Consider the following 15,948-nt stretch of genomic DNA (forward strand, 5'->3'; position numbering starts at 1 on the left):
CTGGACAGCCATTTGCCTGAAATGGTATAGGGTTTCTTGCCTAAGCAGGGGTTGGACTAGATGACCTCCAAGGTCCCTTCCAACTTCTTCTTCTTCTTCTTCTTCTTCTTCTTCTTCTTCTTCTTCTTCTTCTTCTTCTTCTTCTTCTTCTTCTTCTTCTTCTTCTTCTTCTTCTTCTTCTTCTTCTTCTTCTTCTTCTTCTCCTTCTCCTTCTTATGATGATGATGATGTGTGGCTATAGCAAGACATAGAGACATAACACACTTTATCATAAGACTTTAGAAACCAAACAAATTATCCCTTCATATGGTTTAGCACCTCAACTTTTATTTTTAAAAACTAGGCCTCAGTGGCTGCTATACAGTGATTGCCAAACTCCTTTTATGTGTTCCACTACAATGGACACTGTTGCTGATCCTGCCTCTAAATTCTATTGGGTGCTTTATAGTCCAAGTTCTAATGTAGGTTTTCAAGTATTTTAGGACTCTAAACATATAAAAGCTTCTAGACAACAGAAAAATAGACTTGGAAGGGCCCTTGGAGGTCTTCTAGTCCAACCCTTGTTGAAGCAGGAGATTTTATACCATTTCAGACAAATGGTTGTCCAGTCTTTTTTTAAAAGCCTCCAGTGATGGAACATTCACAACTTCTGAAGACAAGCATTCCACTAGTTTATTGTTATGGAAATCAGTGGACTTCCATATGGAAGTCTATGGACATAGTTTTCAGATACCCAAAAGAGATGTTGAACAGAAGTTACAAATTTTGCCATTCCTACCACTCTACTGGAAATATCTGAATAACATTTTGGTCATTAGGCAACACATATTTTTGAATATTCTTGTTTGAATGAATTGGAAACTTTAATAACTATTTGAGATCTTGTTCTAAATTCTGTAAATGAATGAATTCATTTCTTACATTGCTTGACCTGCTGCAAAGAAAGACACTGTAAATTCAAGAGTTTTCCTTAACACACCAGCATAGCTGTAGAATCTGAAGGAGCCCAATGTACAAAGGTTAGCTAAGATGTTGCTAAGTTACCCTCCTGAAAGAGGATTTGTTAATAGAGGCAAATCTGTGTGGGTACCCCACAGCATTGCACAGATATTTTGTGGGATGGAAAATATTTAGAAATTGCTGGATGAGCAAATTCCTAAATAATTTTACAATGTGATAAAATTTTGTTTTCTTTGCAATGTACACTATTCAAAGAATGCTGCAACATCTACACACAAACACATACTGTATACTGCATCCCAGAGAATGCAAATCCTGGTGCAAACCCTGTTTAAGATATTTTGCTGTTCAGTTGAGCAGGTAATGGGGGGGGGGGAAACAACTAACAGAATCTCCTGCAAATTAGGACTTCTGTACAAAGATTGCATTTTCATCACATCCAGAGCAATAGAGAATAAATAGCAAATAAACAGCAAAAAAAACCCCACCCCAAAACAAAAAACCAGGCAGTTGAATGAATGACATATATATTCATTGCTGTGACCATCAGAAAATGAAAATAACTCTATGTTTTCAAAGACAGCATTCTATTTTTTATCCAGTCCTCTCTTTCTCTTCTTTGAGGCCAAACAAATATTCATAAGTAATAAACATAATGAAAACACAAAAGATACCTACAAAGATGATCACAATATTTAAACTTACCCTGTCTTCCTTGGGCTGTGTTGTCACAGTGTTAATCCATAATAACTAAATAAACACTTTGTATAATTTTACACCTTTAAACTTACATTATTTTTTAAAAATTCAGCTACCCAAAGATTATCATATTTAGTAAATATATTGAATACTTTGTGTTTGAAATGCCTATAAGTAAACAAAATTGTTTGCACAAACACATTTTAGGTGACACATTCTCAAGTGTCAGAACACACAATAAAGGGAAACTCTGAATACCTTGCTTTTGCATATATATATATAATGAGAGTGTAAAAAATGTATTGAACTTTGTTTTCTAAAACACATCAAGAAGATACCCAAATACAGATGGGAAAAGATTTATCAGGATTCATCTGCACTTTGCAATTGTCCTGTCACTGTTTCTGGAGGACAAAAATAGACTGCATTGCCCTGTATTAATTCCCAATCTCCATCACGATGACCTCAGGCTGCCTTTTTCTGCTCTATTTTCAAAGTACACATTTTAGGCAAACTTTAGTAGTCGTGTACTAAAGTCTGAAGTAGAATGCTCCAGTGTGTTGCTGTTCTGTACCAGCCTGCTACTGGCCCTGCAGAAAAGGCAGGGACAACCCCTTTACAAACGGCAAGAGGCTGGAATTAAGCCTGCCAAATTTATTAACATAAAACAGAGCAAAACAAGACACCAACCATGAAACAGGAGCTATGAAACAGGAACTATTCAAGCGGTTGCCTTCAGCAAACCAGCCCTCCCATGCATTCCCCTTTTATACAGTTCAGGGCGTGGCTTCTCTCTGCCTCCTTCCGAGGTGCCCCATTGCCTTCCTCTGTTTACTCCTGATTGACTGCCTCCTGCATTGGGCGTCCTTGAACAGGGCCAGCTGTGGGTCATCTTCATCCATGCTATCAGGCTCACACAGCTGGGTCTCCGTCGTGACCAGGTGGGAGGGGCCTGGCTGAGGGCTCTCATCAGCAAGCTCTCCAACCGCCTCAGCAAGCTCTCCAACCCCCTCAGCAAGCTCTCCAACCCCCTCAGCAAGCTCTTCAACACCCCCCTCCTCCTCTGAGTTGTCCGACCCAACTGCCGAACCCACAGGCTGACCCTGAATCACAACAGTTGCAGACTAACCCCCCACAGTTCAGTGACTACTTTTTACCGGAAGAGCAAACCCTTCAACTGAAACTATGCTTACCAATACTCTAATATATTCTATACTTGTTTTACCAATACCCTTTCATAGCGATGGTGTCCACTTAGCACACATAAAATCACCAGTGTGAAAGAAGCAGAATTCTTTTTAATGATTTTTCTTTTCCTCAATAACTAGTTTTTCCCTGTGCTTCATTTTACCATTTTCCCAGATCCCTGAGGATTTCATTCCCAGAAATTCCAGGTTACCTGAGGGACCATCTCACCCCACTGGGATTGGCCCATCCCACTCTTTCCGGCAGAGGAGGTCTGCTGTGGGTCCCATCAACCTGGTTATTCCAGCTGGCAGGGTTCAGGAGAAGGGCCTTCCATGCTGTTGCTCCTCCCATCTGGAACATTTTAACCCCCCCCCCATGTGAGGTCAACCCTAACCCACCTATTCTTTTGTAAGGGCCTAAAGACCTGGCTCTACCAGTTAGCTTGTGGCCCCAATGGGAGAGTATAACACTGGAGGTGGCTGATTGAGTAATAATAGATCCTGCCTCCCTCCACTCCACCCCCCCCATCCTCCCCATGTATCCTTAGATTTTAATGTTTGGTTTTAATTTATTTATGTTTTAATGTATATGTTTAGAAACATTTTTAAGACTGAAAGCTGCCTAGAGTTACCCTATGGCAGTGATGGTGAACCTTTTAAAGACCAAGTGCCAAACTGCAACCCAAAACCCACTTATGTTTTGTTGGGTGCTGGGTGGGCGTGGCCCATGGGGTGGGTGTGGCCCATGGGGTGGGTGTGACTGCGGTGGTAACTACAGACTGGGTAGGACTAAAAAGTTCAATCCATCAATTCCAACTTTGCGAGATTTTTTTCCCCATGAGAAGTTGACATTGATTGATTGAAATGGATTGATTGATTGATTGAACCTTTTTTTGCACAGTGGTGGAAAGGTTTTATAAAACCCAGCTGAAGGCCTTGGTCTGGGGCGACGGCACGCGTGCCCACAGAGAGGGCTCTGCGTGCCACCTGTGGCACGCGTGCCGTAGATTTGCCACCACGGCCCTATGGTAAGATGGGCAGCTCATTAAAAATTAAATTAAAAATTAAATTAAATTAAATTAAATAAAAAACAAGTTTATTTGAGATGTTTGGGAGCTTGGGTTAAAAGCCATTTACATCAGAGAATTGGAAAATGATAAAATGGTTCATTCATGGACTTACTTTAATAAAATTGAAATATTTTAAAAGATACACTTTCTAGTGACTCAGGAAAAAAAAGTCATTAAAATATAGGTTTTTACTGTGATTCAAACCAGCAACCTACTCAGGGCTAAAGAAAGATCATAAATGCCATGCTGTTTCAGCAGAGCTAATAAAGGGCGGTATAAAGGTAAATGTAAAGGTTTCCCCACACATGCGTGCTAGTCGTTTCCAACTCTAGGGGCCGGTGCTCATCTCCGTTTCAAAGCCGAAGAGCCAGTGCTTATCCGAGGACGTCTCCGTGGTCATTGACTAGACGCCAGAGGCACACAGAGTGCTGTTACCTTCCCACCGTAGTGTTCCCTATTTTTCTACTTGCATTTTTACGTGCTTTCGAACTGCTAGGTTGGCAGAAGCTGCGATGAGTAACAGGCGCTCACTCTGTTACGCGGCACTCGGGATTCAACCCACCAAACTGCTGACCTTCTGATCGACAAGCTCAGTGTCCTAACCCACTGAGCCACCACGTCCCTTGTAAAAAGGGCGGTATACAGTAGGATTTATTAAAATGGAAGGGAGTGGTGTGTATGGCAGCCTGCAGTTCAGAATGAATTACCTTGCAGGTTATTGCCAAAGGGACACAATCTATTCTAGTCAAGATTATTATTATTATTATTTTTAAATTAGAATCAAGTCAGTATGAACCCATGTAGGAGTAACTTGAATGATAAGTGAAAGGCCTAAAAGACTGGATAAGACATTAATTGTTGATAAGATGGGAAAACTCAGTTCATATGTCTCTCATATTTCTTCATCCTCCCTTGCCTTCTTCCGTCCCCATCTTCAATTTAGACTGTGAGATTTTCTTGATTATTTAATTTGGAATGCATGTGAATGCATGCTGAGTGTATAGAAAGATAGAGCAAAAATTACTCCACTATCTTTTTTGACACAGATCAACCCATCCTGTTTGCTCCACAGCTGGACAAAAGCAGAAAAAGGAGCTATAGTTTACAAAGATAATGTAAACTCCAAAGTTTACATTGCATAGCTGCGCAGCATTTTAGTTTATAATGGCACAAGTTTCTGTCCGGTAATTTTTCAATTTCACTTTTGCATTTGATTGGAAGGACATTTTTGAAATGTCATATAAGCGTAAATATCCAGAATAAATATTAAGAGTTGTAGGAGCAAATCTCAGAGAATTAGAAATGTAGTCTAATGAACGTGACCCCATAAATGATGGAGGGTTTTTAAATGTGTGTCTTCTGCAGAGACTAAAAATATCTTGGAAATAAAATATCCTTAATTTTAACATCAATTTTCTCCTACACCCAATATTTTGTACCAGCCCACCATCAATTCAGGTTGTACTATTGTGTCAATTTTGTAGGGAAGTTCAATGAAGATTAAACACATTTTTATTGTGCTTCTTTTTCCATTTGGAGTGAGGGGAACAATTCATCTCTGGATTTTACATTAGACTTGATGTTGAAAGGCAAAGAGAAGAGCTTCCAATGATAATAATCCACTGCCTTTTACATGCATCCTTAGCACATGTGTAAGACAGCTTATTATATCCATATGAGTAACAGTATCTTGTTCTGCTGCTTCATTCCAATTTTTAAAAACTTTGTGAATAAATCATGTTTGGCTTAGACAAATCGGTGAGTTTTAATTTGGGAATTTAAATTGGTCATCCCACATTCATGCTTCATTCACTCAGAAAAAGGTCATATACACTTGCTTCCAGGCCAATGGTCATGCTTTCAGACTGAAACTGTGTGTAGATTACATGTATGTTCAGTTGATGTTGGCTTCAAAAAGCAGGCTCTCCAAATGTGCATTAGTAGCCATTACATCCTCTTGTCCTTTTCAGCATAATGTGTGAAGGCTGGGCATAGAAACAGTCACAGAATTGCTGTTCAGTCTTCCATGAATCCAGCTGGCCTATGTTCATTGTTCAAAGCTTATGATCCTAAATCAACCAAAGCAAACCATTTACAAGAAACCATTTATTCACCAGATTTTTTTTAAATGAAAGAGATTCTTTCAATAGCTTCTGTTGGAACATATGGGTGAATGTGACTTCAAGGACTATTTGCATTGTATTCTTATGAGGACTCAAAGCACTTCATGTTCAAACTTGTTAAACAAACAAGGAATATTAAAGGGGACTGGCCCTATTATTTATAAACTTCCTATGTCATCTTTATTTGGCTTTCTAGCTGAAAAGATTGTGCGTTTGTGTGTGTGTGTGTATTAGATTATGTAATATGCAGTATGTTTTATAACTATTCTAGTATGCTTACATAGATTGAATGCTAGGTGATGAACATTTTGTTATAATGTGTTTATGTATGCACACACACATACACACAGTATATATATATATATATATATATATATATATATATATATATATATATATATATATATGTAAATTATTCAAATTGCTAATAAAGAATTTTAGAGAGGCAATTATTATTTATTAGCAATTTGAATAATTTACACAAATAATGAGCTGTCATAACTTGTGACTATATCCTGTGGATAGCCTTGAGTTAGGCCAAACAGGAAAGAAAGAGTTAATTAGCAAGGCATATTCAAATGACTTGACAAATATTTAACACACACACACACACACACACACACACACACACACACACACACATATACATATATAAAATAAATTTTTGGATTGCAAACAAAGAATTAAAGGGAGACTGATATAGCCCTTTCAAACTTTATATATATATATATATATATATATATATATATATATATATATATATATATATATATATATATATATATATATATATATATATATATATATATATATATATATACATACATACATACACATATATATACATACATACACATATATATACATACATACATACATACATACGCACACACACACACACACACACACACACACAGAGAGAGACACACTGCGATTTCCCACTTGGTACAAATCAATTGCCTTTAAATACAGTCTTTTCCACCATGTTATTCTCCTTCTGTGGCCTAAAGTTGGTCTTCTTGCTAAACGAATGAGCAGTTGGGATCTGAGACTCCTCAGATAAAGCAGGGCATCATGCAGTTTGTATTGAATTCATTGCAATAGTTATCTGGACCCAGACCTTGATACCAGGATAGAAAAAGCAAGGAGGTTATTGAGTGTTTTGTTCTGCCCACTTAATTCTGCACTGAGAAACAAATCTCTTTCCTCTCAGAATAAAAGGGGGGGGGGAACAAAGTAAAAGAGACTAAATTATTTTTTTAATCTTCCACCATAGTGATTTTTATGACCTAATAGTTCTGTTTTTTAGCCTTCATATTTAGTCTGGCTCCTAGCAGAAAGCTGAACGGAGCAAAATGCAGCTGTTTGCAAAAAGCCCCATAAAACATCCCAATTGCTCCAAATGTCACAATTGCAGTAACAGGAAACTGGGATCTTGCTCACTTACTCCCTATATCACCACACATAGAAGGTACAGGTATCCATGGTATTAAAAAGGGGTGAAAGATCTCGCTTCCCAATCTAGTTTGAAGTCCTCTACATTGACTTTTTTCCCTTCAGAGGTGAAGCTTGTGATAATATTTCATGGACTGATATTTCATTTCTGGATCATAATAATGAAACAATGGCTATCAGAATATGTGAAGCAATTCCTCGTTTACCTTCTCATAACTGAAACAACTGCTGGCAAATCTCAACTCTTGAAGCTTCCATCTCGTCTAACAGCGTGTGAAGAATCCTTTCCCCACAAATCTCCCAATATTGAAGCAGATCTGTAATGTGACCTACATGTTCCTGTAAAACACCGAGCTTAAAAGCAATTTCCTTTGAAGAGATCTGCTGATTATCTTTGATTAGTTTATCAGTTATAGGTAACCATCATGGGCTGTCCACTTCATTCTTGAACACACCAGCAAGTTATTTCCAGTTTACTAACTTTTAATCTTTTTTAACTCAGCAATACACACTAAGACTACAGAGTCATCAACATAAATAACCTGCATTTGGTGGTGAATTTCAATTGGCTGGACTCTTGGAAAGGCCCCATTAGTTCAGTTCAAATCTTAGCCCATATAGATGGACTTGCCTTATATAGGTCATAAACCAACAGAGATTTAGTTCCTTATAAACAATGAAAAGGGAATGAAGGAATGAATTAAATATTAGAGATAGAGAGGCATATGAAATTATGTTCACTGTTCAAGTGATCAGCAGTGCTGCTAAGGAGGGGCCACTGGATTGATATCTAGAGCTTTCTCAATAGTCTGTGGGAGAAAAGGGTGTCAGATTTGCCCTCAAGTCGGGACTTTTCAAAAGAGGAACAGAAAGAAGTGCCATTGCCTGGAAAGCAGGGGAGAGAGATTGGGCAAGGAAAATGCAACACAAGCAGAAGGAGAGAAAGCAGGTGGAGAGCATCTTAACAATAAATGAGGGGCACTGAAGAAATAAAAGGGAAAAGCATATCCCAGGTGGCATCTCATTCAAGGCGCCTGAATTTTGGCAATGATAGGATACTTGTAGTACTAAATTAAACATACTTGTAAAAATCAGCTATGGATGAGTAAAACAGAAAACTGGACGCATAAGCCTGCCTTGATTCTCTGATGACTCCATTTATTTGAATGTTTTTCCATACAGCCTTCTGCTCTCTGTTCACTGAAGTTCTGTCTGTCCAATAAAGAAGACAAGGCAACTCTGCATTAGGTCAATGGACAGCGTTAAGTCCTTTCAATGCCAGGTCCAACAATTCGTGGTTGTAGACTGCAAGTGAAAAAGGCTGGCGAGTGTATCAAACAGTGATTTGGCAGGGATTTCAACTGATTTATTTTTCAGAGTGTGTAAAACGAGTAAGAATGCTTCCCAGCATTGACTTTGCTACAAATATTTCCTAGGATTCTTTTTATAATGGGTCCTCAATATGGACTTCTGATGGTACCATGTTCTTTGTTGTTTTATTGACTTTTACTCGGTAAATAAGAACATCCTGTTCTTCATTGTTGGCCAGCTATTTTCTTTGCCTTTTGATATGCGCTATACACTTTGAGAAGTTGAAAGTACTAAAGCTACTCCAACTGGCAAGTTGCTTTTCTGCATGGTCCATATTGCCTCAATCAAAGCACAGTTATTTCACGTGAATGTTGATCCTTTAAAAGAAAGAGGTAATACAGGAGGCATCCTGCCTCCAAAAGCAGATCTTATCAGGTTTAGTTACGGTAACTTGCTCTCTTTGGGGGCTTTTTTCATGTGGGAAAAGCATCGAAGAAGTTAAAAAGAGAGAAGCATGGGGAGTTTGTGTGTTCCCTGCAATTATTGCATGAACAAAGTTTTGTACACCTGTACATAGGAAGAGTCAAGATAAAGACTCTTTGAACTGAATTCCACTCCTGGTGATTTCATAAGATACATAAGGCTGCTGCTATGGGAATAAAATAGTTTGAAACCCTGAAGAAATGATGGGATAAGGATATAAACCTAATGAATAAATGATTGATAAAAATAAGATGCCTGGCATTAGATGCAAAGTGAATTGACACTTTTCAACGATGACAGAACCTGTGGAAGCAGTCCAACTCCCTCCCAATCCTGTGTTCATGCCTTAGATTTTCCCTATGAAAGCACACCTATTCTTCTTGACATAATCTTGCTGTTTTTTGCCTTTGTTCCAGCTTGTCAAGACCTTCCTATATCTTTTATTTTGTCCTCTAAATTGTGAGCAATTGACTTTTGCTTTATGCCACTTGTAAATCTGATAATTATTATTTTTTAATTCCTCATCCATATGTTGAACAGCAGAGGACCTACAAAATGAGCACGGTGTTTTGCTGAGGAGTTAAGCAAAGCAACCCAAAATAAGAGGTTTTTGTAAGGTTACCGGATTTGCCCAGTTTTCTGCATTTCTCTGATCTCATCTAGTAGTCATCTGGATTTTGCAGGTGAAGATTTTCTATTCCTTGTTTACTATAGAATACAATATAATATACCTTGTTGATTAGTCAATTGACCATATCAAAACTGAGTATCAGCCAGAGTAAAATACAATAAAATGTGATAAGATACTGTGAAGTGAAATAAAATTGCTACAGTGAGAATAAAATATAGTAGGTAAGATAAAGTGAAAATAACAAAATAAGATGAAATAGTATCAGGTAAAATAGAAGAAGAAAATTTTTTTAATCAAGTCAATTGACTGTGTCAAATACATAAACCTGGTACAAAAATGCAAATAGATAAAGAGAAAACAAAACTTCATAATAGATTGTCACCCCTACAGTTAATTTCAAGGTATTCTGTACTACTTGAGATGGTCTTTGAAAGGAAGAGTGCCATCTTAGAGACAATGTTTGGGTTTGTTCCCTGCTATACGAAAGCCTGTTTCTCCCCGATGCCCCAATATTTTTTAGTTTTTAAATAAGGGTCTAAATAAACGGCCTTTTCTGGAGAGTATAATTTGCAATCAACAAGAATCTTCAGTGTCTTCAATGACTGGGGCTCCACAAATGCACAATCTTTTTCAAGTGGGACTCCGTGAAACTTCACATATCTTGCCACGAAGTCCAGTTGTGTGAATAGAGCTCTAGAAAAAGCTCTTCTGAGATGTTGAGGCACGTAAGTTGTTAAATATTTTTGTAACCGGGACACGGATTTGAATTGAGCCAGCCATTTCAGAGGCTTGACACATTTAAGGGCTGCAATGTCATCTTGGATAATTACATCAATAATTCTGGAATTATTGGTCTTCCTTGGCCTTCCTTGACCTGATTGGACTAGAAATTGGATGGAGAATCCATATTGAAAGTTGGGTGGCCCAAGGGTGAAGTTGCTTATGTAATTGTCCTTCAAATCACAGCTTGGACAGTCTATCTGGGTCTATGGATAGGATCTTCTGGGAATAATTAAATAATAATTATCAAATGGCTTTATATAGGGGGTGTTCCCAATTTTGCCCATTCTTCTGGGCTGGTGTAAACTTATCCACTCCAAGATATATTTCAGAAAAGTAGATTGTATCTGTTCCAATAAGGGGACATTAATATGTTCCCACAGTTCTGCGGGTATTGGGACTATTTTGGGACTATTTTGCTGTTATATACCATTGTTATAGGAATTAGAGAATCTGGGTAGCTATGGTTCATAAATTGCCTTATGGCATTGGCATTGGCTGTAGCCCTTAAAGAAGTCCTCTTAAAATGTGGGAGCCAGGAACTGTTTATGAATATTTGGGTGACTCCCTATTTAGAGTTAGGAAACAGTTTTATATGCGTGGTGGTGCATCAGCTCCCTCTGGTTCTGGATGAAGCGGATTATCTAGACCCATACCAATTGGGCTTCAGGCCCGGGTACAGCACGGAGACGGCATTGGTCGAGCTGGTGAATGATCTCTGGAGGGCTCGGGACAGGGGATATTCCTCTGTCCTAGTCCTATTAGACTTCTCAGCGGCTTTCGATACCATCAACCATGGCATGGTTTTTCAGTGGTTCTCCTCCTATCTCCTGGGACGTTCGTAGTCGGTGTTGGCAGGGGGGCAGAGGTCAACCTCAAGGCCTCTCACTTGTGGAGTCCCTCAGGGGTCGGTCCTCTTGCCACTCCTGTTCAACATCTACATGAAACCGCTGGGTGAGATCATTCATGGTTTTGGAGTTGGGTATCATCAGTATGCTGATGATACCCAGCTTTTCATTTCGACCCCAAACCACCCCAGTGATGCCCTCGACATGATGTCCCGCTGCCTGGAGGCGGTTCGGGTCTGGATGGGGAGGAACAGGCTTCAACTGAACCCTGACAAGACTGAGTGGCTGTGCGTACCGGCATCTTGGGATATTCAGGATATCCCATCTCTTTCTATGGGGGGTGAGTTATTACCCCCGGTAGATAGGGCTCGCAACTTGGGAGTCCTCCTAGATTCACAGCTTTCTTTAGAAGACCATATAGTAGCTGTGACTAGGGGGGCCTTCGCCCAGGTCCGCCTGGTGTGCCAGTTGCGGCCCTATCTAGACCGGGATGCTTTACGTACGGTCACTCACGCGCTCGTGACCTCTCGTTTGGACTACTGCAACGCTCTCTACATGGGGCTGCCCTTGAAGACCACTCGGAGGCTCCAACTGGTACAGAATGCAGCTGCAAGAGTTGTGTTGGGAGTTTCCTGATACTCCCATGTTACACCTCTGCTCCGCGAGCTGCATTGGCTTCCAGTTGTCTTCCGGGTGAGATTCAAGGTGTTGGTAATGACCTACAAAGCCCTACATGGCATGGGTCCGGAATACCTTAGGGAGCACCTGCGGCCGGCATCAACTTCCCTCCGCCCAGTGCGCTCCCACAGAGAGGGCCTCCTCAGGGTGCCACCGGTCAAAGAATGTCGACTGGTGGCCCCCAGGGGGAGGGCGTTCTCTGTGGGCGCGCCGGATTTATGGAACCATCTTCCGGTTGAGCTCCGGATAGCGCCCGACCTCCGCTCCTTCCGGCGCGATCTAAAGACTTACCTCTTCGAACAAGCTGGCCTGGCCTGATGGGATGGGGTTGGGTTTTATTAATGTGTTTTAACTTATTTTTAATGTGTTTTAACTTATTGTAAGAGTTGTGGGCATTTTGTTTAATCTCTTTTAATTTTTGTATTTTGTCTTTTAACATGCACTGCCCTGTTCACCGCCCTGAGTCCTTCAGGAGAAGGGCGGTATACAAATAAAATTAATAATAATAATAATAATAATAATAATAATAATAATAATAATAATAATAATAATAATAATAATAATAATAATAATATGGGGGGGTTTCCAAATGTATAGGCTTTTTACCCAGTAGTAACAAAATATATAGCATAATTATGCTGTTTGGGAAGCATATATTTTTCCTCCTCTGAAATCTCTCAGAAATCCTTGTTGATATCTGAGAATAAATAGTGGTTTCCTTGGTGGTTGGTTGACTTTATATTTAGATATACATCTATCCCAAAGTGTACAACTGGCTATACTTACATGGTAAGAAATATTTTCCATGTCAATTATGCCCAAATTTAACATAAAACAAACCCAAGAACCTCTGTTTGTCACTGTATATGTTTTCATAGCTATAAATTCATTTTTATATAACTTTAAGTGAAAATTTCATATTCAGTCAATTTACATGTGTCCTTTCCTTAATATTAGCTGGGCAAGAGAACAAAAATGTTTCAGAAATCAAAATTCAGCCGGCAGAATTGAATAGTTTTAAATCTCATTAATTTTTCTGAAATTCCTCCCATAGAAAGCAATAAGATTTTGAAGTGCTTAATTTTGGCATATATTATGTAAATATATAATATTTGCTTTGTATGCAACTATTCTTAGAAGGACCAAAGGATATGCTTGTCATAAAGTTCATAGCTTAAGGGTGCATAAATTTATTTGTTTTTTCTACCTATCTCACCCATTTTCCTTTTTGTATCTCAACTTTGAAATCAAATACTTTCCTGCAAGAACTGTCTTGTTTTAGTTAACTTATACAACAAACATGTTCTGGGAGTTATGCTGGCTGGAGAATAGAGCTAAAATGGTTTTAACAAATGAATTATCTTTATTTTAAAGAAGCCTACTGGTGAAGTGGATACAAAAATCCCACATCTTTCTTTGATTTTTGAAAGATCTGAAAAATCAAGAGCCAATGTAACCTTTAATCTATGTAATTCTAAGGCATTTCAGTGAATCACATATGATTACCTTGAGGAAAACTTGAAATGAATTTCAAAACTCTGCCTTGGGTAAAACATCTGTGAAAAATCTGAAGAAAGACAGTAGAGGGATCACAAAAAATAGCAAAATCTATCAAATTGCAAAAAAAAAAAAGAATTGCATTTGTGAATATAATAGGCAAATTAAAGCCCAGAGCAGATTTAGGCTGAAATCCTGTATTTCTTTATCGGAAGTAAAACTGGTAATTCAATACATGCATAGGTTGATGGTGTTAAATACCCTCTGTGATGGGGGAGGTTTGAAATAATTCTGTTTTTACATATGAACTCTTTACTGACCTTAATTACCACGAACCATTTCAGCATATGGACTAAGCGTATTTGAAGAGTATTGTTAGCCTACTAAAAAAATGCAAGAATACAAGAAGCATTCCACATATTTGGGGTATGAGCACGACACCAGAAATTGTTTATTAATCAAAAACAAGTATTTCCAAAGGCGCAAATGCTGGTTTTGATTAAACAAATACTTCCTGGCATAGAATTGGTGCATTGCTATTATTTGCCAGAAATTTAGCCCTCTTGTTTCCCAGTGGAATTTTTTATTAGCCAACCACATTCCCCATGATCCTCTGTAGTCCATCCTGCTGTGAATTGGGAAGGTGTTTGTTTTTTTCCCCTGGCAGGACGTTTTATTTGATTCAAATGATAATTAAGGGTAATAACTTTAGGGTAAACAATAACCCCACCCCCCAGTGATTCTTTTGGGAAATAATTTGAAAGAAAATTCATTCTCCCTTTATATGAAACTTTCTCCTGAGAATGAAGTTAAATGAGTGCATTTGTGTGTGCGGGATGTCTGATGTCTCCCTATAGCACTTCCAGATGACCAGCCTTTTTTGTCCAAGTGTTCTGATTTCACAATGAATAGGCAGCAGAGAACGGATGGTCTGTTCCACTTATTTTTAGATCAGGATACTAGGGCACAGTGGGAACAGACATGCTCATTTGTGATTTTATGTTATTTGCAAAGAACCCCACAGTCCTTCCCAAACAGTGACTGAGCACAGAAAAATACCAGTCAATCAGGACTTATTTGCCACATGGTAATGAGTACCCTCCCCATAGTTTTACACTGAACCATACATGTACTCAGTGGTGGGATTCAGCTGGTTTGCACTGGTTCAGCAGAACTGGTAGCTAAATTTTGCTGATTTCGGAGAACCGGCTGAATGCACATTGCTTCCAGAAGTCCAGTCTAGGCCTGGGAGGCCTGGAGGAGGCCTCCCAGGCCTAGAACGGCCTGCCGGAAGTGCATGAATGCCACTTCTGGAAGTTCATTCTAGGCCTCGGAGGCCCAGGCCTGCATCCCATAAGAGAACCGGTTGTTCAGTATTTGAATCCCATCACTGTATATATTCCATTTTTATAAAAGGAGGAAGAAATTGTGAGGCCTCTGTACTTATCATGGTACCAATAACCCTTATTTTCCACGCTATTAAACTGGTCAAATACAAGTAGTCCTTGACTTACAACCGTTTGTTTAGTGACCATTTGAAGTTACAACAGCAATGAAAAAAGTGACTTATGACCATTGCTTACACTTATGACTGTTGCAGCATCCCCGGGGTCATGTGCTCAAAATTCAGATGCTTGACAACTGACTTATATTTATGATGGTTGCAGTGCCTTGGAGTCATACGATCAGCTTCTACAACCTTCTGACAAGCAAACTCAATGGGGAATTCAGTTTCACTTAACAACTGTGTTACTAACTTAACAACCACAGTGATTTACTTAACATCTGTGGCAAGAAGGGTCATAAAACGAGGCAAAATTCACTTAACAAATGCTTCACCTAGCATTTGGGACTCAATTATGGTCCCAAATTTTGGACTCAATTATGGTCATACGCTGAGGACTACCTGTACACCATGATTGTCTTGGACCCTTCATCCACTACAAGGAAATACCAAGAGAAAGAAGATATGGAACAAAAACAGACATTCCCTCCAGTGACTACCCAGGTTGCCCATGTAATTCTGCCATTATGCTTACCATTTGAGATTCTGGGACAACAAATGATTTGGATAGAGATAATCCAGCACTTTTTTCAGTGGTAGCCTTTTGGAAAGGTGTCAAATGGTCAGCATAGGCTTTAACTTAAACTGTGATCAAATCAGCATGGCTTTTGTGGGTTTTCATGGAAATCTCTGTGAGGAGGATGGAGATAGCACCAAAGCAT

Source organism: Vipera berus, assembly GCF_964194415.1.
Source record: "Vipera berus genome assembly, chromosome: 1".
Taxonomy (NCBI): Eukaryota; Metazoa; Chordata; class Lepidosauria; order Squamata; family Viperidae; genus Vipera; species Vipera berus.